Source organism: Bos indicus x Bos taurus, chromosome 26 (assembly GCF_003369695.1).
Source record: "Bos indicus x Bos taurus breed Angus x Brahman F1 hybrid chromosome 26, Bos_hybrid_MaternalHap_v2.0, whole genome shotgun sequence".
In the NCBI taxonomy this organism is placed as follows: Eukaryota; Metazoa; Chordata; class Mammalia; order Artiodactyla; family Bovidae; genus Bos; species Bos indicus x Bos taurus.
In genome coordinates, this window is record NC_040101.1 from 32009386 (window position 1) to 32032186 (window position 22801).

A 22801-nucleotide genomic window follows, 5' to 3' on the forward strand; every position below is an offset into this window, starting at 1 on the left:
CTTCCATCCTAACGGCCAAGGCCGTGATGCAGAGGCCCCAGAGCAGAGCAGGTGGGAGATTCCCCGGGCCATCTCCTCCCACCATGAAATTTATACAGAGTAACATAGACCTGCCTTACTACCAGGAGAAATATCAACAACCTCAGATGTGCAGATGATACCACTCAAATGGCAGAAAGGGAAGAGGAACTAAAGAGCCTCTTGATGAGAATGAAAGAAGAGAGTGAAAAAACTGACTTGAAACTCGACATTCAAAAAAAATAAGATCATGGTATCTGGTCCCATCCCTTCATGGCAAATATAAGGGGAAAAGTGGAAGCAGGGACAGACTTTATTTTCTTGGGCTCCAAAATTACTGCAGATGGTGATTGCAGCCATGAAATTTTAAAAATGCCTGATCCATTGAAGGAAAGCTATGACAAACCTAGACAGTGTATTAAAAAACAGAGACATCACTTTGCTGGCAAAAGTTCGTATAAGCAAAGCTATGATTTTTCCAGTAGCTGTGTACATACACAAGAGTTGGAGCATAAAGAAGGCTGAACGCCAAAGAATTGATGCTTTTGAATCATGGTGGTGGAGAAGACTCTTGAGAGTCCCCTGGACTGCAAGGAGATCAAACCAGTCAATCCTAAAGAAAATCAACCCTGAATATTCATTGAAAGGACTGATCCTGAAGCTGAAGCTCCAGTATTTTGACCGTGTGATGTGAAGAGCCAACTCATTGGAAAAGACCATGATGCTGGGAAAGATTGAAGGCAAAAGAAGAGCATGGCAGAGGATGAGATGGTTAGATAGCATCACCAACTCAGTGAACATGAATTTAAGCAAACTCCAGGAGACAGTGGAGGACAAGGAAGCCTGTCATGCTGCAGTCCATGGGGTGGCAAAGTGTCAGACACAACTTAGCAACTGAACAACAACAAGCCTTATTACATAACTTCAATAAACCCAGATTTCTCACCTGTAAAGAGTTATTTTAAAGATCAAATAAAACAATAGATCACTATCTGTCATAGGATAAGTATTTGGTTCACGGTGGCGCTCTTGCTGCTAATATTGTGGCTGGAGATATTATTGTCATTTCTAGATTCTGCAGAAGGCAGTCTTTTCGACATCCTTTTTAAACCTGGCACCAGATTGAAGCCAGCCAGCTAGAAGCAGTGTGACCAGAGAAGAGCAGAGCAATCTTTGGGTCCACTGAGATTTTCCCACAAGAAGGGCTGTCAACCTTGTCCTGTCCCCTTGCTCCATGCAGTATTGGAATAGCTAAAATTTTGAGCTTGTTAAAAATTTGGTTTTAGCCTGGGTTCCAAGATTTGCTTTCCTCAAAAGACTTGCCAGGGCACAAGGGGGAGGGAGAAGGAAGAAAGAAAGAAGGAAGGGAGGGAGGGAGGCCTCGGGGGGAGGGTAAGCACTTCCTCTTAACACTTAGGTAAAGAGAGCAGAACTGAATAACAAATAGGAACTTGTCAGATCCCAGGGGCCTGGGGCAGATCACATCAGACTTGATCTTTCAAAATACTATTTTCTTGTAAATAAAAGTTACAGATGCTTATTGTAGGAAAATTTTTAAATATAATAAGAAAGAACATAAAACTCAAACCTAATCTTACCTGCAGAAATCATCACAGTCACCATTTTACAATGGTAATTTCCAGCAATTTTACATAACTGGGATCATATTTTATATTCTATAGGTGGGTTTTGCACCTTTCTTTCCTTCATTTTACTTCATGTCACGAGCATTTTTCAGTCTCATAAAAATTTTTGGAAAACATTATTTTTAATGGCTGCTTGATATTATCTTGTAAGGATTATGCAGGACTTATTTTAGGACATTGAGGGTAGCCTTGGCCTTGACTGCTAATTAACCTCCCTTTTATCATGTCCACTCTGACTTACATGACTCGCTCTCACCCCTAAGAGGGTGCTGCTGCTGTCCTGGCATACATTTCATCTGAAGGAGGAAGAACTTGGAGGAGGGGCCGGGGTAAGCCAAAGAGCAGCGTTAGCAGAGAGAGGAAGAATTTCCCACTGTTCGGTGACTTCCTGTCTCTGTCTCACATCTCTGGAAGATAACAGTTGGTTTCCACTGAGATATGTGATCAGGGCCCGGCCCTGTGGGGTGCCTGGATTTCTGCAGGCCCCAGCATGCCGCCAGCTGAGCAAAGGGGATTGCGCTTTCCCAAGATAATGACTGCAAATTGGCCGTGGATCGGCCAATGGGTCCCTTGCTGACTTCAGAATATAAAACTCTTATAAGGATAAATAAGTCAGTGCCACGCTGTTCCCTGATTTACAGTTGCCTATTTCCCCCAAGCAGTAGGAAACACTTCCTCTGAGGCACAGCGGAGCACATGTGAACCTCACCTGGTTAAGTCATCAGGTGCCGTGGCCGGCCCCTCCTGCTCTGACGGTCCCTGGGTGATGATCCAGAGTCTGAGTGAGATGGAAGGTTTGCAGCTCTGGGAGGGATTCGGGCATCCTAGCTGGAGGAATGACAGATGTGGCTGGCCAAGCCACCTGCGGCCCTTGTGAGTGTGCATTTTTCTGACACACGTTCTGTTTGCACAGTGCTTGACTGTGCTGAGTTCTGTGGGACACTGAGAAGACTCCTGTGGTCAAGGCAGGAGCACAGCAGGCAAGAGGCTGGCCCGAGCACAAGGCATTCTGAGAGAGTGGGGGACACGTGGCAGAGCACAAAATGCAAAAGAGGGAGAAACGTGAATGGACAGCAAGTCTGACAAAATGTATAACCTCACCAGGAATCAAAGTCAAGCAACTGTGTTTTACTATAAAATTGAGAAAGATCATTTATAATAGAAAATTACCAGGGTGTTAAGAAAAGACACTCTTTTATGCACTGGCAGCAGCATAAATTTGATTTTGATAATGAGATTCAAAAGCCAACATTCAAAAGCCAACCCATTTGGTAGGTTATTCAGCATCTTGTCATTTAGCCTGAGGAAAATATCAGAGATGTCCCCCAGGAGTTAGGTACAATCATATTCATGCAGTGTTATTGACAAATGGCAAAATATTGGAAAGAGTTTAACTATCCTGAAATACAGAATTAATTAAATTAATCATGGTGACTGCATTGATGGAATATCAAAGTGCAATATTTTCATTTATTTGTTTATTTTTGGCTGCACTGTTTCTCCACTGCTGCTCATGGACTACTCTCTGGTTGCTTTACACAGGCTTCTCATTGCAGTGGCTTCTCTTGTTCCAGAACATGGGCTCTTGGGCACATGGGCCTCAGTAGCTGTGGCTCACAGGTTTTGAACCTCGTGGCACATGGGATCTTCCTGGACCAGGGATCAAACCCATGTTCCCTGCATTAGCAGGCAGATTCTTAACCACTTGACCACCAGGGAATCCCAAACAGCAATATTTTAAAAATCATGCTTTTGAAGTAACTTTTTTAGTCACATTGGAAAAATGCTACTTCCCTGGTGCTCCAGTGGCTAAGGCTCTGTGCCCCCAGTGCAGGGGCCTAGGTTAAATCCCTGGTCAGGTAACTAGATCCCACATGCTGCAACTAATACCCAGCACAGCCAAATAAATGAAAATAATTTTTTTTTAAGTAAGATACAGTGGAATCCCAATTTTTTCATATTAGAGAGATATAAAGATAGACATCTTTCTGTCACTCTCTAATATATAGGAAAGTGAAAGTGTTGGTTGCTGAGTTGTATCCAACTCTTTGTGCACCATAGCCCACCAGGCTACTCTGTCCATGGAATTCTCCAGGCAAGAATACTGGAGTGAGTAGCCAATCCCTTCTCCAAGGGGTCTTCCCCACCCAGGGATCAAACCAGAGTCTCCTGCATTGCAGGCAGGTTCTTTACCATCTAAGCCACCATATATTTATCTATGAGATATATGTATATGGGAGATGTATGAATGGTATGTATATCATACATACACATATAGTTAGAGAGATAGAGAAAGAGAGACAGAGATGGAGAAAAATAGAAGCAGACAAAGGGGAAAGACCTGAGACACTCATATGTCAGCAATAGCTTGAAGTCTTTCTGGCCACATGGTGGCAGCTTAGAAAGTTCCTTTCTACTTACATGTGACCTATCTTCAGTTCGATTCAGTTCAGTTGCTCAGTCATGTCCGACTCTTTGTGACCCCATGGACTGCAGCACACCAGGCCTCCCTGTCCATCACCAACTCCCAGAGTCTACCCAAACTCATGTCCATTGAGTTGGTGATGCCATCCAACCATCTCATCCTCTGTCATCCCCTTCTCCTCCCGCCTTCAATCTTTCCCAGCATCAGGGTCTTTTCAAATGAGTCAGTTCTTTGCATCAGATGGCCAAAGTATTGGAGTTTCAGCTTCAACATCAGTCCTTCCAGTGAACACCCAGGACTGATCTCCTTTAGGATGGACTGGTTGGATCTCCTTGCAGTCCAAGGGACTCTCAAGAGTCTTCTCCAACACCACAGTTCAAAAGCATCAGTTCTTTGGCACTCAGGTTTCTTTATGGTCCAACTCTCACATCCATATGTGACTACTGGCAAAACCATAGCCTTGACCAGATGGACCTTTGTTGGCAAAGTAATGTCTCTGCTTCTTAATATGCTGTCTAGGTTGGTTATAACTTTCCTTCCAAGGAATAAGTGTCTTTTAATTTCATGGCTACAGTCACCATCTGCAGTGATTTTGGAGCCCCCCAAAATAAAGTCAGCCACTGTTTCCCCATCTATTTGCCATGAAGTGATGAGGCTGGATGCCATGATCTTAGTTTTCTGAATATTGAGCTTTAAGCCAACTTTTTCACTCTCCTCTTTCACTTTCATCAAGAAGCTCTTTAGTTCCTCTTCACTTTCTGCCATAAGGGTGGTGTCATCTGCATATCTGAGGTTATTGATATTTCTCCTGGCAATCTTGATTCCAGCTTGTGCTTCTTCCAGCCCAGCGTTTCTCATGATGTACTCTGCATATAGTTAAATAAGCAGGGTGACAATATACAGCCTTGATGTACTCCTTTCTCAATTTAGAACCAGTCTGTTGTTCCAGCTCCAGTTCTAACTATTGCTTCCTGACCTGCATACAGGTTTCTCAAGAGGCAGGTCAGGTGATCTGGTATCCCCATCTCTTAAAGAATTTTCCACAGTTTATTGTGATCCACACAGTCAAAGGCTTTGGCATAGTCAATAAAGCAGAAATAGATGTTTTCCTGGAACTCTCTTACTTTTTTGATGATCCAATGGATGTTGGCAATTTGATCTCTGGTTCCAGATCAGATAGTGAGCAAGTGACAGTCACTTGGTAGCTTGCTGTGTAGAAATCTTCCAAAATAACGAGTCTCTTAAGAAAAAGTAATAAAGAGGGTTGTCAATAGTGAAAAAGCATTAGAACCAGACCTACACTTCCTCCACTGGGCCTTTGCTTCTGCCTGATCTCTCAGGAGCTCTGGAGGAAGTGCAGGTCTGGCTCAAAGGCTGGCGTGCGTAAAGGGGCTGACAATGCCTTCCTCACAGAGGGGATGTGAAGATTCTATATATAAACACAGCCCATAGAAACACACCCACCCTACAACCCAACAGTGACACTCCCAAGTATGTATCAGACAAAAGTGCTTACAAGCATTCACCGAAAGATACATAATACACTGCTCATAGCAACACTATTTGTGATACCTCCAAACTGGTGGCAACTCAGTGCCCATTAACATGTAAGCAAGTTATAGCATATTCATTCAAGGGAATCCTGTTCAGCACTGAGAATGAACAATCTAGAGCCACATGCCACAGCACTAAAGCAATAACAACTGGTCATCTGTTTGCCGCAGGGCTAAGCCTGGAGTCTGCCGTCACTGAGGTCATTTCTCAGAAACGCCGGGGGTATGGACGCTGGTTCTACTACCAGCTGACCTTGGGAAAACTCCTTAACTCCTCTGAGTCTCAGTTTCTTTTGACTAATGGGGATAATGATCTTTTCCCTGGTGTAAGGCACACAGCAGAGACTAGATTTCTTCCTGCCTTGCAAAATGACATGTTACTGCACTCAGAAGGTTCAGACAGACTGAGAGGCACTCTGGAACATTCTGGACCCACAAGAGGAATGAAATTAAAGCCACTACATGAAGAAATGGAGTAGGAGAACTTCTAGTGTCAGGTTTGAAAATCGCCCAGACAGAGGGCCCCCAAGCCAGGACCTTCCATCCTGGGACAGCACACACACACCCCCCTCAACAATAAAGCACCAACTCACACACGCAGATCAATTTATCAGGGCAAGAGAGAAAGAAATAGGCAGGGCAGTTTGCCAAAGATGGAGTCTCTGTGTGGGCTGTTGAGCTGTATTTCAGGTCCAGTGAATCAATCTGCCTTGAAAGAGCTCTTCCAAGTCCATGACTGTAATCAGAGCTATCTTCCTCGGGGTTTGTTTGTTACTTTCAAGGTCAGGTGACAAATACGGATCTTCAGAGTCACGTACAGTCACTCTTCACCTGCCTCTGGAAAAACACTGCAATATCTGGAGAATCAGCTAAGAACTAGTCTGACTGCAGGCGGTTGAGAAATAGGTTTACCTCTAATTTCTCTCCTTATTGGATCTCCAAGCCTCACTTCAATGTTGCCTCTACAATGCCTCCCCTAAAACCAAGATCACCATTAATTCACTATTTGTTGAGTCTTACTGTAGCAGGGATACCTGGGCACCAGACCAAAAAAGAATCAGGTAATAATAATGGCTGCTGTTTATTGAGACCTGATTCGGTGCCAGCCAATGCACCAGCCATGCCTTTCACATGTGTTCAGTTCAGTTCAGTCGCTCAGTCGTGTCCGACTCTTTGCGACCCCATGAATCACACCACGCCAGGCCTCCTTGTCCATCACCAACTCCCGGAGTTCACTCAGACACACGTCCATCATGTCAGTGATGCCATCCAGCCATCTCACGTGTTACTTTGTTTAAATTCACAACAAACCAAGAAGCCAATTACCCTGGGTGTCTGTTTTCACAGGTAAGAAATAGCCCAATGAAGTTAAATAGCTTGCCGAAGGTCATAAAGCTCAAGAGTTGACACAGTCAAAATTAGAAGTGAGGTCTTTAAGACACCAAAACTCACTTTCAAAACAAGGAGCTACACTCTGGACGCAACTAGTAGATAACTGGTTGTGTTAACCTCAAGTCCCACTCATTACTGGCCTTCTGCTGTGAAGGGTTCTGCATGAATGTGAGGTCCCTCGTCTCACAGCACCCACAGGATAGTTGGGGGAGGCAGAGAACACTTATGTCAGGATTAACATCTCCAGGGCCAGACGAATCTGTACAGAGCATACTCATAGAACCTGATGGAGACACAAACTGCCTGTGAGTACATAGGGTCACAGAGTATTTCTTCCAGCAGAGGCTTCCTGAGCTAGAGTCAGATCACTCCAGACTTACTGGGTGAAAAGGATGAAGAGGGCTTTCTAGTTCCTCCAGGGCACCAGGCAGCAAAGGCAGGGAGTTAGCAATGGGCAGAGAGCTCAGGATAATTTTGAATGTGCTTTTAAATTGGTGTGTGTACTAAAATATATGGCTTTCCCGATGGCTCAGCGTCAAAAATCTGCTTGCAGGAGATACAAGAGACACGGGTTCAATCCCTGGGTTGGGAAAATCACCTGGAATTGGAAATGGCAACCCACTCCTGTATTCTTGCCTGGGAAATCCCATGGACAGAGGGAGCCTGGTGGGCTACAGTCCATGGGGTCACAAAATGTTGGACACAACTGAACAACTGAGAACACACACACACACACATACACACAAAGATGGGAAGTAGGCAGGACAAAAGGCTCAAACCTGGCTGAAGGTTGGCTTCATTCCACAGCCAACATAGAGTTAATCCGAGAGGACACTGGGGATTGTATACGAGTTGGAAGGTCACAAACTCTTCATTTGTTTAAGGCACCACATTCACAGTGTTGGCAGAAACCCTCCGAGGCTAGCTTATAGGCTGCCTTCTCTTGGCTTCTTCAAAGCCACCCAACTGAAATGGAAGTGAGTTAGGAATAGGACAGTGTCTCCAGAAGGTTAGAATCAGATCTTCAGACCACTACCCCGGCTGTCTGCTCAGAGCAGGAGCTCAATGTGGGGGTGTCCACAGGAGGCCAGCAGGGATCCTTCTGGTCTCGATAGAAGAGACCTGTCACCAGTAGCCTCAATGCCAATGCTTCCTTGCTCACCCCTGCCACAAGAAAAGGGAGAGACCCTGGCCTCTATGGGAATTCCCTACTTTGTAGAGATGTTTGTAAAACCTGGTAAGCAGTGGGCCCATAAGCCCTTTATTCCAGAAGCAGCCCGGACGCATCAGTCGTTGAGCACCTGTTTTGGGACGGTGCAACCGACTTGCATTTCAAGGATGGAGGTGGGTGAGAACCCAGGGGCTGGGTTTGTCCTAGAGAAGGCGGAGAGTCATCTGCACACTGTCTAAACTGAAGCAGCCTGTATTTGGAGTTGGTAAGTTTAATAATAGTAAACAAACTTCCTTGGAAAGGGGTGACCTAAAGGGGAACCGTTTATTAGGAGAAAAAAAACCCAACACCACTAACCCTCCTCAGTCTATAATGAGGAAACCTCTCTCCTGTATAAACCACCTCCTAACATGAGTCACCCCAAGACCCAGCTCCCAAGCCTCAGCCCAGGAAGTAGGGCACAGAGAAGCAGTCAGGTATAAATTACAGGAGCCCTTCAAGGCAGGAAGCAAGGTGAGTTATAATGGTAGAGTAAATTAATTTCACATAAGTGGGATTAGCAGTTAAATAAATAGCAGTCCCACCACTAGCCCTGTCTGGAATGCTGAATATCTGTCCCCTGGCAGGAGACAGAAAAACCTTACAGCTGAGCAGGAATCAGGTCACAACACAGTCACCTACCCGCACTTAAGGACATGTCCTCCAGAAATGTAGGGCAGAGAAATATTTGTATTTGAAAAGACATTCCAAACTGAGAAGAGATGTATGTTGGGGGTGGGGGAAGCAGCCACCTTTTATGGTGGCCACGATGCCCCAGGAGCCAAGGGAGCCCTAAATGCAACCAAAACAGTAAGGGAGGAGCCACCCAGTACTTGGGGTGAAGCGAGCGTAGGCAGTGAGTTATAAGGACGGGCCCCTCAGCAGCTTTCATGCCAGGCTGAGTACGTGTTGGTTTTATTTCATATTGTCAACCTGTTTGTTTGGGCTTTTTAAGTCTTCTGCTCCTTTCACAGTTTGAGAGCAATCTCTGCTCAAGCAAGTGGAGCCCTGGGTTCTTTGTGACCCCAGGGTTTGAGGTACATCGGGCCAAGACAGTAGATTCCTCAACTACAAAGTCAGGTCAATCACACTTCATAGAGCTGCTGTGAGGATGAACGTAAATTAAGTCAGAAGCAAGAAGCCCCTTATCTGAGCTCTGCCGTGCTGAAGGTGACATATCAACAAATAGCAGCTCTCTCCCCGCGCCCCGCTTCCCATAAAACAGAGGATGGGTGCTGGATACTCTCCAAGGAGGCTAAGCTTTAAAATCTTCCTAAGGGGGCAAGAATTACCCTTGCTTTGGGTAATTCTCGGTCACACCTGCAGGGAAGCTTCACAAGGCCGTGGTCCTCCCTCTGCATCTGTCGAGAACCTTGAGCTAAGTCAAGGTGGATCTGCAACCCGAGGCTGCGGTGGAGTGGCAGCAGGAGGAGCATTACTCTGCGTCCCTTACCCAGGGGGTCCTAAACTTTTTTGACTGTACGCCCTTGGGCGACTCCAAAGAACTCCCAGTTCACGCCTATTTGTTCCATGCTTCTCTTGCATAATTGGGGCAATGAGCTTCTAGGGAAGACAGTGAGAGTCATAGAGAAGCCCACTGAATTTGCTGCACTGAACTTGCTGAACATGGGACATTGGACTCACTTACCATCTGTGTTAAAGGAGAAGAGCCTGGCGTACACTGGGCTTCACGTGGTGAGTGCTCTCCAGTCTCAAAAATAACCCTACTCCATTTTATTACACTAACCTCAACTGTGAGATGCAAGTTACTAGAGCAGCATAAAACCACAGGCAAGCAAGCCACTAAGCCAGTGTCCCTACATGAGAGTGTGACCAGTGGTGCCAGGTTGCCCGGATTTTCCCAATGTTAGTGTTGGAAGTTCCACATCCTGGCAACTCCCTCAGTCCTGGGCTGACTGGAATGGCTCGTCACTCTACAATCCAAGCAAGCTGTAAGGGACTGTACATCCATCTCGTCAAGCAATTGGGATCTGTATGGGATTACTTCCTTAATTACATTCATTTATACCCACATCTGAATGATGAACAATTTATAGGACCAAAATACTCACCACAGGACAAACCCAAAGCCTCTTATCAGACTAAAATGGATGATGAAGGCATAAAACCATAGCAATTTATAAATACAATGTATGAATAACAGCTACTGGAAACCACAACAACTCAAAACAAATGCCAAGCAACTAACCAAAAAGTCTCCTTCCAAAATCTGGAGGAATCCTGCCTGTATATAGCATGGAATGACAAATTTGAATCCTTGGTGAACCCTGTGGACACTAATTTTGGCTTATGAATACCAAATTTTTTTAGAATTCCTGGCAAGTAGCCTTTAACTGTACCTGAGAAGCAACACGTGTGAGTCACCTGCAGAAGTTAGGAGAAAGACTGGCATTCCTGGGTCATTCATAGTCATCAAAACAACACTTAGTTCCCACCAGTGTCAAGGCTGACACCTTCAAAGGCTCATTAAATGGTAGCTCAGCTGGCAAAGGGGAGAAGGCAATGGCACCCCACTCCAGTACTCTTGCCTGGAAAATCCCATGGATGGAGGAGCCTGGTAGGCTGCAGTCCATGGGGTCGATAAGAGTCGGACACGACTGAGCGACTTCACTTTCACTTTTCACTTTCATGCTTTGGAGAAGGAAATGGCAACCCACTCCAGTGTTCTTGCCTGGAGAATCTCAGAGACAGGGGAGCCTGGTGGGCTGCCGTCTATGGGGTTGCACAGAGTTGGACACAACTGAAGTGACTTAGCAGCAGCAGCTGGCAAAGAATCTGCCTGCAATGCAGGAGACCCCAGTTCAATTCCTGGGTTGGGAAGTTCCCCTGGAGAAGGGATAAGCTACCCACTCCAGTATCCTTGCCTGGAGAATCCCCAGGGACAGAGGAGCCTGGAGGGCTACAGTCCATGAGATCTCAAAGAATCAGACACAACTGAGGGACTAAGCACAGCACAAGGCCCAGAGGAGTTGAATGACCTTTCTAAAGCTATAATTGTCATAAAGACACCAAAAAGATTTTGAGTAAGAGGTGTGTTAGGAAGCAGAGTTGTAGGAATGTTAGATACTCAACCTGTCCTATTTATTTAATAACTCACTCCAGGTATACGCTGGACTGGAAGAAACACAAGCTGGAATCAAGATTGCCGGGAGAAATATCAATAACCTCAGATATGCAGATGACACCACCCTTATGGCAGAAAGTGAAGAGGAACTCAAAAGCCTCTTGATGAAAGTGCAAGAGGAGAGTGAAAAAGTTGGCTTAAAGCTCAACATTCAGAAAATGAAGATCATGGCATCTGGTCCCATCACTTCATGGGAAATAGATGGGGAAACAGTGGAAACAGTGTCAGACTTTATTTTTCTGGGCTCCAAAATCACTACAGATGGTGACTGCAGCCATGAAATTAAAAGACGCTTACTCCTTGGAAGGAAAGTTATGACCAACCTAGATAGCATATTCAAAAGCAGAGACATTACTTTGCCAACAAAGTTTCGTCTAGTCAAGGCTATGGTTTTTCCTGTGGTCATGTATGGATGTAAGAGTTGGACTGTGAAGAAGGCTGAGCACCAAAGAATTGATGCTTTTGAACTGTGGTGTTGGAGAAGACTCTTGAGAGTCCCTTGGACTGCAAGGAGATCCAACCAGTCCATTCTGAAGATCAGCCCTGGGGTTTCTTTGGAAGGAATGATGCTAAAGCTGAAACTCCAGTACTTTGGCCACCTCATGTGAAGAGCTGACTCATTGGAAAAGACTCTGATGCCAGGAGGGATTGGGGGCAGGAGGAGAAGGGGACGACAGAGGATGAGATGGCTGGATGGCATCACTGACTCGATGGATGTGAGTCTGAGTGAACTCCGGGAGTTGGTGATGGACAGGGAGGCCTGGCGTGCTTCGATTCATGGGGTCTCAAAGAGTCAGACACGACTGAGCGACTGATCTGATCTGATACCTAAATAGTGAAAGAGGATGGTGGTCCCTAAAAAAGAAATGTCATGGTTCTAAACCCCAGTCTCTTTATTGGTGTTGCAGGAAAAAGTCAATTTTGACTTCATGTTGAAACTGTTTCTTTGACTTACTTTTTATGGCTTTTGTTATATTGTTGGTGTTCTACTGTTCAATTGCTCAGTTATGTCTGACTCTTTGTGACCCCGTGGACTGCAGCACACCAGGCTTCCCTATCCTTCACTATCTCTGGGAGTTTGCTCAAACTCATGTCCATTGAGTCAACGATGCCATTCAACCATCTCATCCTGTCACCCCCTTCTCCTTCTGCCTGCAATCTTTCCCAGCATCAGGGTCTTTTCCAGTGAATCAACTCTTCACATCAGGTAGCCAAAGTATTGGAACTTCAGCTTCAGCATCAGACCTTCTAATGAATATTCAGTGTTGGTTACCTTTAGGATTGACTGGTTTGATCTCCTTGCTGTCCAAGGGACCCTCAAGAGTCTTCTCCAGCACCACAGTTTGAAAGCATCAATTCTTTGGCGCTCAGCCTTCTTTAAGTCAGTACATAACTACCAAAAAAACCATACCTTTGACAATATGACCTTTGTCAGCACATAATGGCCTGCCTCAGAGAATCTTGCCCCTCTGCCTGACTGTTAAACTAAAGAGCCTTTGTTCAGGACCCTGTCCACCTGTAGCTGACAGGAAGAAGTTAAAACATCCCCTGCCTTAGACTATTCTAGGAGATATATGCAAGACGAATGGCCTTTTTACATTGTTTCCTCACCTCCCCCCATCTCTGATCTATAAAAGAACCTGGCACCCAGACCCTGATCATATGGTTAGTTTGGGACATTAGACTGCCACTGGTCGTATTCTTTGCACCAGCGCCTCGTCCCTCGGTGTCCTGCAGTGAGCAGAGCGAGCTTGGACTCTAACATTGGGAAATAGGGTCTGTGCAGACATAAACAGGTTAAGATGCAGTCATTAGGGTGCGTCCTGGTGCAGTATGACAGATGTCCTTACAGCAAGAGAGAGACTGAGAGGCGCACTCTGGAGAACATCCTGTGAAGACAGACAGAGGGAAGACAGCCACGTGAAGACAGGGGCAGAGCTCTGAGTTATGCTGCCATAAGCCAAGGGACGGCTGGGGCTTCCAAAAGCAGGAGGCAAGGAAGGATCCTCCCCTAGAAGCTTCACACCTGGACTTCCAACTTCTAGTCTCCAGAATAGTGAGACAAGAAATTCCTGTTTTTGTTGGTTTGTGGTACTTAACTTGCGGCTGCTCCAGGAAACTAATGGCTTCCCAGGTGGCTCAGTGGAAAAGAATCTGCCTACAATGCAAGAGACAGGGGTTTGATCCCTGAGGTAGGAAGATCCTCTGGAGAAGGAAATGGCAACCCACTCCAGTAGGCTTGCCTGGGAAATCCCACGAACAGAGGAGCCTGGTGGGCTATAGTTCATGGGGTCGCAAAAGAGTAGGATCTGATTTAGCAAGTAAACAACAACATGAACAGGAAGAGGCCTCTAGTAGCTCACAGCCCCAGAGACTGGATGCCTCGCAAACACAGGGGGAGTGGCAGCTCCTCACCAGAGTCTTCACTGTGTCTTTCCCTTTTCTGTGACAGCAGCATCCAAGAGCTCTGGAGCCTCCCTCCCCTCTGTGAGGGGCACACAGCCCAGGCATGGAGAGGGTGGATGATGTCTGGGCACCAGGAGGTTGGGGGGACCTGGCAGGCACCCCCTCCTCCTCCCCGGGGGTGCCATTCTTGGTCGGGTGCCTCTAGCAGGACCACTTGACATTTTCTTGTCCACACACCATTTGGCAAGCGCGTGGGATTTGATGAGCCATTCTGCCCTTTGCTGTTTTTTTCTAGGACAAAAGCAAATTGTGCATCAGATTATCAGGGGAGGGGCTACGTCTGTGGAAAATGAGAAGATTACACATTATTTCAGTTTCAGGTTTAACATTTTGTAAAGCACCATGCAGGACTTGATTGGGTTACAAACTACTCTGTGATCTGACTGCCCATGAACTTCCACCCAGAGGAGGGAGGAGGCTTCCCCATTGCGACAACAGTACCAGCCAGTGTGAGGTCAGTGGTTATAGATGTTCACCAGATGTAGAGTATGACTCTAATTTTATACAATAAATGTACTTATGAATCTATCTGTATATGAAAATGCCTAGAAAGGAAACACCAAAGTGTTCTCTCTCCAGGGTAGAATTATAAATGTTTTTATTTTACTTTTATCACTTTTCTAATATTGCTGCAATAAACTAGGAGGAATGATGTAATAAAACTAACAAAAGGAAAACCACCCATGTTACAGCTCTTGAGCACAAATATTGTAATTATTTTGATGCTTGATGGACAGATGAAAACAGGAGAGAGCTATAATAATGTATGCAACTACACATAATCTGTAACATTAACCCTTTCTTACTCTATAAAGGCATAAAGAGGACTTTTTCCAGTGAACCACTTTTCTTCCTAGTTGTAAACACATTTCCCAAGTTTAAAAATTTGTGGTTTCACTTGAAGTCATCACAAGCATTTCCTGTGGTTCTTCATTCTTAATAATCATGATATTTAACAGGTGCATAACAGTCATTAAGTACACAATCCTTTATTTACCCAGTCTCTATAGTTGAACATTCTAATTTTAGGTTTGGAATTTTAAACTTGCGAATTTTGTGTTTCAGTTCTAGCATCAAAAATCCAGAGCACCAGACAATTTGCAGGTTGTACCATCCCCTTTGTAATCCCATTGGTTTATTTTTGTTGCTGCTGCTGCTAAGTCGCGTCAGTCGTGTCCGACTCTGTGCGGCCCCATAGACGGCAGCCCACCAGGCTCCCCCATCCCTGGGATTCTCCGGGCAAGAACACTGGAGTGGGTTGCCATTTCCTTCTCCAATGCATGAAAGTGAAAAGTGAAAGTGAAGTCGCTCAGCCGTGTCCGCCTCCTCGAGACCCCATGGACTGCAGCCCTCCAGGCTCATTTATAACTCTCTGCGGCTCATATGCATGTGTTTGTCACTATCTCATCAAAGTGTTATCCCCTTTTCTTTAAATTACAACTTTTTTTTTCAACTTCACAGCATTTTGTGTCCCCAGATGCAAGTTGACTTGCTCTCCCTCATGGGATGGCAACTTACCTTCTCCTGAAGCTGAGAGAGGCCTGCAGAAATCAGTTTAGAGCTGAGATTCTCCTGACACGTCTGCTCCATGAAGTTGGATGTACCTGGTCCAAGGGACGAGGGTCTTCGCTGCTCCGCCATTGCCTCATGCTCCCGCCAACACTCATGAGCTGAAAACCAGCCGAGCTGCTGCTGTAGCTGTTTGACGGAAGTTTGGATTTGAGACTGTTTTGCTCCCTCTTTTGCCAGGTGGCATTCATGCCACTATTTTTCACTGTGCTACTAGTCTTGCTGGAATGAAAGTGATTTGAACGTCAATTGATACTGAATAAAAGGATACTATTTCTGCCACCGTGTCTCCACTTTCCTGAAACACCAGGGCTATTTTTGAATCCCGCCCTCCCTTCACCCACATGACTCCCCTCACTTTCTGCAAGGAGCCAGATATGTGACAATGTCACTCTCATCCTGTGCCTGTGGTCAGATCACCAAATGGTCACTGCGTTCTTTCTGGCAAAGCCTGGACACAGCACTGGTTGGCAGGACACCTGAGGAAGAAAACCGTATGATCCTTGGACTCAGTGATGCTGTGTGTCTCTTTCAGTGATGGTATTCTGTGAACCTCTATCCAAATCTTTCCACTTTCCCCTTTTTAATTTAAAATCTGGATTGTGTAGGATTTCAAGCAGAATATAAGAAGTCTCTGCAGTGACACAAGTCCTGATTCTGCTGCAGGGAGTGGAACTTCCCTAGACCACACAGTGAGGGGCAGAAGCAGCCTGGAAGCTGGAGGGAGAGGCTCCGTGAGTGGTACACAGACAATAAACCCAGACCAGCTGAAAACAGGGGCATTTCCTTAATGGTTTTTCCCCAATCCTTGGTGAGGAGTGATCGGAAATTAACGTCAGAATCCCACAGTATCGCTGTATAGTTCACAACATGTAATTAGGCTTAAGTTTATTTTACAGTCAGCTGTCAGTGATTCTCATTTCAGAGTGAAGTTTCAAATGGTCTCAATTCCTTTGCCCTCTTTAGAAGTTCTACAGTAAAAATGCTATTGGATGTCATTATAATTATAAATCTGTAATAGAGGGTCCCCTAGTGACATCCAAGGGAGAAGGCAACGGCACCCCACTACAGTACTCTTGCCTGGAAAATCCCATGGACAGAGGAGCCTGGTAGGCTGCAGTCCATGGGGTCGCTGCGAGTCGGACACAACTGAGCGACTTCACTTTCACTTTTCACTTTCATGCATTGGAGAAGGAAATGGCAACCCACTCAGTACTCTTGTGTGGAAAATCCCATGGACGGAGGAGCCTGGTGGGCTGCAGTCCATGCGGTCGCTAAGAGTCGGACACAACTGAGCGACTGAGCGACTTCACTTTTCACTTTCCTGCACTGGAGAAGGTAATGGCAACCCACTCCAGTGTTCTTGCCTGGAGAATCCCAGGGACGGGGGAGCCTGGTGGGCTGCCGTCTATGGGGTCGCACAGAGTCGGACATGACTGAAGTGACCTAGCAGCAGCTGCAGCAGTGATGTCCAAACAGGAGAACCCTTATCAGAATTCTGCTTTCACGATGCTTAGTTTCTACCGGAGATACTGCTTGTCACAGCAGTGTCAGACGGCTTATCCATGCAGGTGGGCCCTCACTTCACAAGCATGTATTGAGCACTTCTGATGGGGCAGGTACTGCGCTGGGTGTTAGGGATACAGCCAAAAATAAAACAGTCCGTAAACCTCAGGAAGCCTCTCGGAATTAAGTAAGCAATAAAGACATGAATGAGAATAGGATTTTAAGAAGGGATCTGGAATACTCACTAAGGGACAAGGATTTGGAAATCAATGAGAAAATAGTAAAAAAAAAAAAAGTCTGATGTTTGACCAAGCCAATCTTGTGACAGACCAGGTCCCTAGAATCTGTATGGAACATTTAAGATGAGATGAGAGGGCTGCTTTCTGTCTCATGCTCTGAGGGCATACACAGCACAAGCAGTGAGATTTTGAAGGATTTGGATAGCTTTGAACATCAAGATGTCAGGTGGCAAGTATCCTGTAGTGTGTGCAGATGGCTTGAAGTGGGGCATGTGAGCGAGGGGAGGAATTCACGTCCCCCTGGAGTAGGGAGAGATGAAGCGATTAGGGAGCGATGACTGAAATGCTGATCTTGGAGCACAGCTGCAGGAAGCCTGGCCAGCGAGATCCAGGCAGGCGATGGGAAAGGGATCATTTTATCAGGTTTCAGCCTTGCCCAATGCCAAGGGGAGGAAGGGAGGATGAGAGGCAAGGAAGGGAGTCTGGAGGCAACCCAGCTTTGTTAATGCTCAACCTCAAGAAGTTTAATTGCCATGAAGGCTTTAGCACTTGGGTTCTCAACAAAGGAGAGAGAGCTTAAATCAGAGCTTCTAAAACGACTGTTGGAATTTGTAAGTCTGCCCTCAGGCCATTTGGCCTTGGGATGTGTGATGGAGTCTATTGAAACCTCACCTATTTGAAGCACTTGACCTTGAGAAGAATCTGACAGTCTAGATGACTGCCCTCCAGGCTCCCACCCTCCACTCCTCAAAACCTCCCCTCAGTTATTGTGGTTTCTAGCTGCATTTCCTGCCTCTGTCCACTTATCCGAATGGCCTGGCTTCTCTTGATAATAATGAAAATTATAGAAATGCCTCTTTGTATCTGTATATAGCTCACAGCTTACAAATTCCGACAGTTTTTACTTCATTTGCTAGAACGACATGTAGACTGAAGCAGAGTACATGTTATATCTCCCCATTTTACAGCTGAACAAACTGAGGCTCAGAGAGTAGATGGGTGTTTTCTCAGAGTATCATAGCTGGTAAGTGTGTTAGACGTCCAATTCAAGTTGTTTGATGATAAAGACCACTGCATTGTGACTGAGTGGTATTTATAAAACAGTTGTGTCTACACCCTCGACTGTGAGCAGCTGATTGGTCTTCAGTCTTAGCTCTGGATCTTAAGTTTTCGAATGAGGACTAATTCCTGAGAGAAGAAACACTCCCTCCCAGCAGCCAGGTTTGGAGGATAGAAAGGAGATGGTGCTAATGATGGTGGCCACCCCAATGGCAAGACTGAGGCTCAATGGGCAGGGCCCTGCCCCAGCCCTAATCCAGTTTGGAGTGGCCAGGATCTTAGTCCCCAACACCTGGAAATTTTGGCATAGTAGTTTATTTGTTGTTTGGGCACTCAGCATCCATTTGACTTCATTTGCTAACAGCACATAGAGAGCTAGATGTTTATCTGTGCCCGCCCCGCCACAGCCCCTCCACTGGTACCATCTTGGGGCTCTTCTCAATCCTGGCTTCACTTCAGTTCAGTTCAGTTCAGTTCAGTCGCTCAGTCATGTCCGACTCTTTGCGACCCCATGAATCACAGCACGCCAGGCCTCCCTGTCCATCACCAGCTCCCAGAGTTCACCCAGACTCACGTCCATCGAGTCAGTGATGCCATCCAGCCATCTCATCCTCTGTCGTCCCCTTCTCCTCCTGCCCCCAATCCCTCCCAGCAGCAGAGTCTTTTCCAATGAGTCAACTCTTCGCATCAGGTGGCCAAAGTACTGGAGTTTCAGCTTTAGCATCATTCCTTCCAAAGAAATCCCAGGGCTGATCTCCTTTAGAATGGACTGGTTGGATCTCCTTGCAGTCCAAGGGACTCTCAAGAGTCTTCTCCAACACCACAGTTCAAAAGCATCAATTCTTCGGTGCTCAGCCTTCTTCACAATCCAACTCTCACATCCATACATGACCATGGGAAAAACCATAGCCTTGACTAGATGAACCTTTGTTGGCAAAGTAATGTCTCTGCTTTTGAATATGCTATCTAGGTTGGTCATAACTTTCCTTCCAAGGAGTAAGCATCTTTTAATTTCATGGCTGCAGTAATCATCTGCAGTGATTTTGGAGCCCAGAAAAATAAAGTCTGACACTGTTTCCCCGTCTATTTCCCATGAAGTGATGGGACCGGATGCCAAGATCTTCGTTTTCTGAATGTTGAGCTTTAAGCCAACTTTTTCACTCTCCACTTTCACTTTCATCAAGAGGCTTTTGAGTTCCTCTTCACTTTCTGCCATAAGGGTGGTGTCATCTGCATATCTGAGGTTATTGATATTTCTCCTGGCAATCTTGATTCCAGTTTGTGTTTCTTCCAGTCCAGCGTTTCTCATGATGTACTCTGCATATAAGTTAAATAAGCAGGGTAACAATCTACAGCCTTGATGTACTCCTTTTCCTATTTGGAACCAGTCTGTTGTTCCATGTCCAGTTCTAACTGTTGCTTCCTGACCTGTATACAAATTTCTCAAGAGGCAGGTCAGGTGGTCTGGTATGCCCATTTCTTTCAGAATTTTCCACAGTTTATTGTGATCCACACAGTCAAAGGCTTTGGCATAGTCAATAAAGCAGAAATAGATGTTTTTTTGGAACTCTCTTCCTTTTTCCATGATCCAGCAGATATTGGCAATTTGATCTCTGGTTCCTCTGCTTCAATCCTGGCTTAGGACACACAAATGGTCCTGATAAAACCAGTCAGGCTGTATCCTGGGACTCTGACAATTCCTCAAAGTGAGACAGAAATTGATAGAGCAAATTTATCCCAGGGCAGTGCCCCAAGGCAGTGATTAATTAGTTTCTCCTGCACAGGCCCCAGACAGACTCTAGTTCATGCCCCTTTCAAAGCCCTGTTCTTGGACACGTCACTGGATTCTGAAAGCCACGTTGTGCCCCTCTAAAAGATTCCCTTAGATGTCAGTTTCTGTCGCTTGCAACCAGAGACCACCTCTGCCTCCCTTCCCTTCCCCACATCCTTCTTCTCCTCTATCTCCCTCTTAGGGGAAGCAGAATAGCATAAAGGAAAGAGCCATAGAATCTAAGTAAAAATCTGAGTTTGAATCTAATCTCTGCCAAGGCCTAGATTTAACATCAAATTAACCGTGATTTACACGCACCTGGGACACTTTTAGTGGTGCTTTTATCAATAGATCATGAGACATCAGGTCAATTTAAAACAGTTTCTAAGATAAGTAAGACTAAGGAAGTAATTCATAAAGCTGAGGGGAGAACTGTTTATCCTGGGACAGGGCGCGGAACCGGAACAGGATCCACAGGCCTCTCTCCATCTGTGAGGGGAGCTTTGTCCTAGATACTGTGGGAAAGAGGACAGGCTTGAAATATCCTCTACAAAGAAGAGTAAATATGCCGGGGAGCCAGGGCACCAAGCGACACAACCGTCCCTTTCACTTGGGATAAAGAGGGCACTGAGCCGGGGATGGCGCCAGTGAGAGTCGGAAATTGTGTGTGGCGACGTCAGGCTGGTACCGGCTCAGGAGGCGTGTCTGGGGGCCTGGACAACCCTTTCCTGTTGTGCCTGGTCTCCTGTTTCACGCCACATGTGGCAAGGTGGGGTGGGGAGGGGGTGTCACCGGGGCTGCGTGCATTACCCAGAGGAACATGTGGGTCCCCAGGCTGTAATTAGGCTTCAGGAAGTCAACAGACAGCTGAAACATCAGGGTCTGACTCACGACTTTGAAATGTGGAGTGAAGTCCAGGGCTACTGTGCTTCTGTCCCTCCCGTTTCGGTTGCCATGAGCCGTTCCTGCTCTGTACTCATCACTCTGAGTCTCTTTCTGTCCAACTTAAAAGCAGCATTTTTGGGTGTTTGTTTAAATTTGGTTCCACCAGCCCTGGAGGCTGAAGCATTTCCTGCAGGAACAGCAAAAGTCCCTCTGGGCTGCCCACTGGCCCCTCCTCTGTTCGGAACCAGAGTTCAGTTCAGTTCCCTCAAGTGCTGTGTGTGCCTGGTGGATGATCGTGCCCAAGTAAGCGCTCCAGGGTGGGCCTCCTGGGAGTTCCTATCAGATGGGGGCTATGGGAATTAAGCTTCCTCATCCCTAAATGGAGATACTAGTGCTTAGAGAACGGTGGTGATTAAATAAGATAAAGTGGGAAGCATTTGGCACAGTCCCTGCCATATAGTAAGGGTCTGTAAATGTTAGTTCCCTTTCTGTGGTTGCTTGATGGTAGTAATGACCACCATCTGTTCCCTGGGGTCAAGACAGGTCAGTATGAAAGAACACCCTGATTGATTAGTGAGGTCTGCATGAGCATTGGAGTGGCAGCCTCCTGCAGGTATTTATCATCTCTGGGCTGCTACTGCTGCTGTGCTGCGTTTAACCATGTCCAACTCTTAGTGACCCCAAGGACTGCAGCCTGCCAGGCTCCTCTGTCCATTTTTTCCAGACAAGAAGAGTGGAGTGGGTTGACATTTCTTCCTCCAGGCAATCTTTCCAACCCAGAAATCGAACCCACATCTCCTGTGACTCCTGCATTGCAGGTGGATTCTTTACCACTGAGCCATCGGGGAAGCCCACCATCTTCAGGCTAGGTAACATTTAAAGTCTCTTTGGTTTTTAATGGTCCATGACTAACAACATTTATTTTAAGACACAGCCATGCCACCCAGAGTCCAAGTTACTTAGGGTGGTCATGGGAGAAGGAATATGGGTATTAAAATTTTCTTGTCTGGGTTTTTCACCCAGAAAACGGAAAATTGGTTAGTCTGGTCTAAAGTCCTGCCCACTGCAAACATGTTGGCCACTATGTCCCAAACAAGCAAACAACCAGAAACCTTAGAAAACAATAGATGGAAAGAAAAGTGGAGGAAGGATTAACATAAAATTCAGTTGCCTTTGGGAGGAGAGAAGGCAATTCCACTGGGGTGAGTAATATTCTTGGTAATATTCTATTTTTTAAGCTGGCTATTAAGTACTTGGGTGTGTAGTATGTGAATATTTTGGGGATATTCACAAAGTTGTGCAACCATCACCATGATCAATTTTAGAAAATTTCCATCACCCCCAGAAGAAACCCCATAACCATTTCTCTCTAAGCCTCCCAGCTCTAAACAACAAGTAATCTACTTTCTCTCTGTAGGAATTTACCTATTCTGAACTTTTCATATGAGTGTGGTCATACAGTGCGATATTTCATGATTGGCTTCCTTCTTTTATCACGTTTTCAAAGATCCTCCTTTTGGTAGCATATATCAGTACTTCACTTCTTTCTAGTGCTGAATAATATTCCATTATGTGGACAGACCACATTTTATTTATCCGTTTATCAATTGATAGACATTTGGGTTGTTTCCACTTTCTGGCTGTTACAAATAATACTACTATGAATATTCATGTACAAGTATTTGTGTTCACATGTGTTTTTACTTCTCTTGGGCATATACCTAGGAATAGAATTGCGGTTATATGATAAGTCAATGTTTAACATTTTGAGAAACTGCTAAACTGCTTATCAAAGTAACTGTACTGTTTTACATTCTCAATGTATACAACAACGGATAAAGGGCAGTATTTCTTCACATCCATGGCAACACTTGTTATTGTCTTTTTTAATACAGCCATCCTAGTCAGGATAGAGTG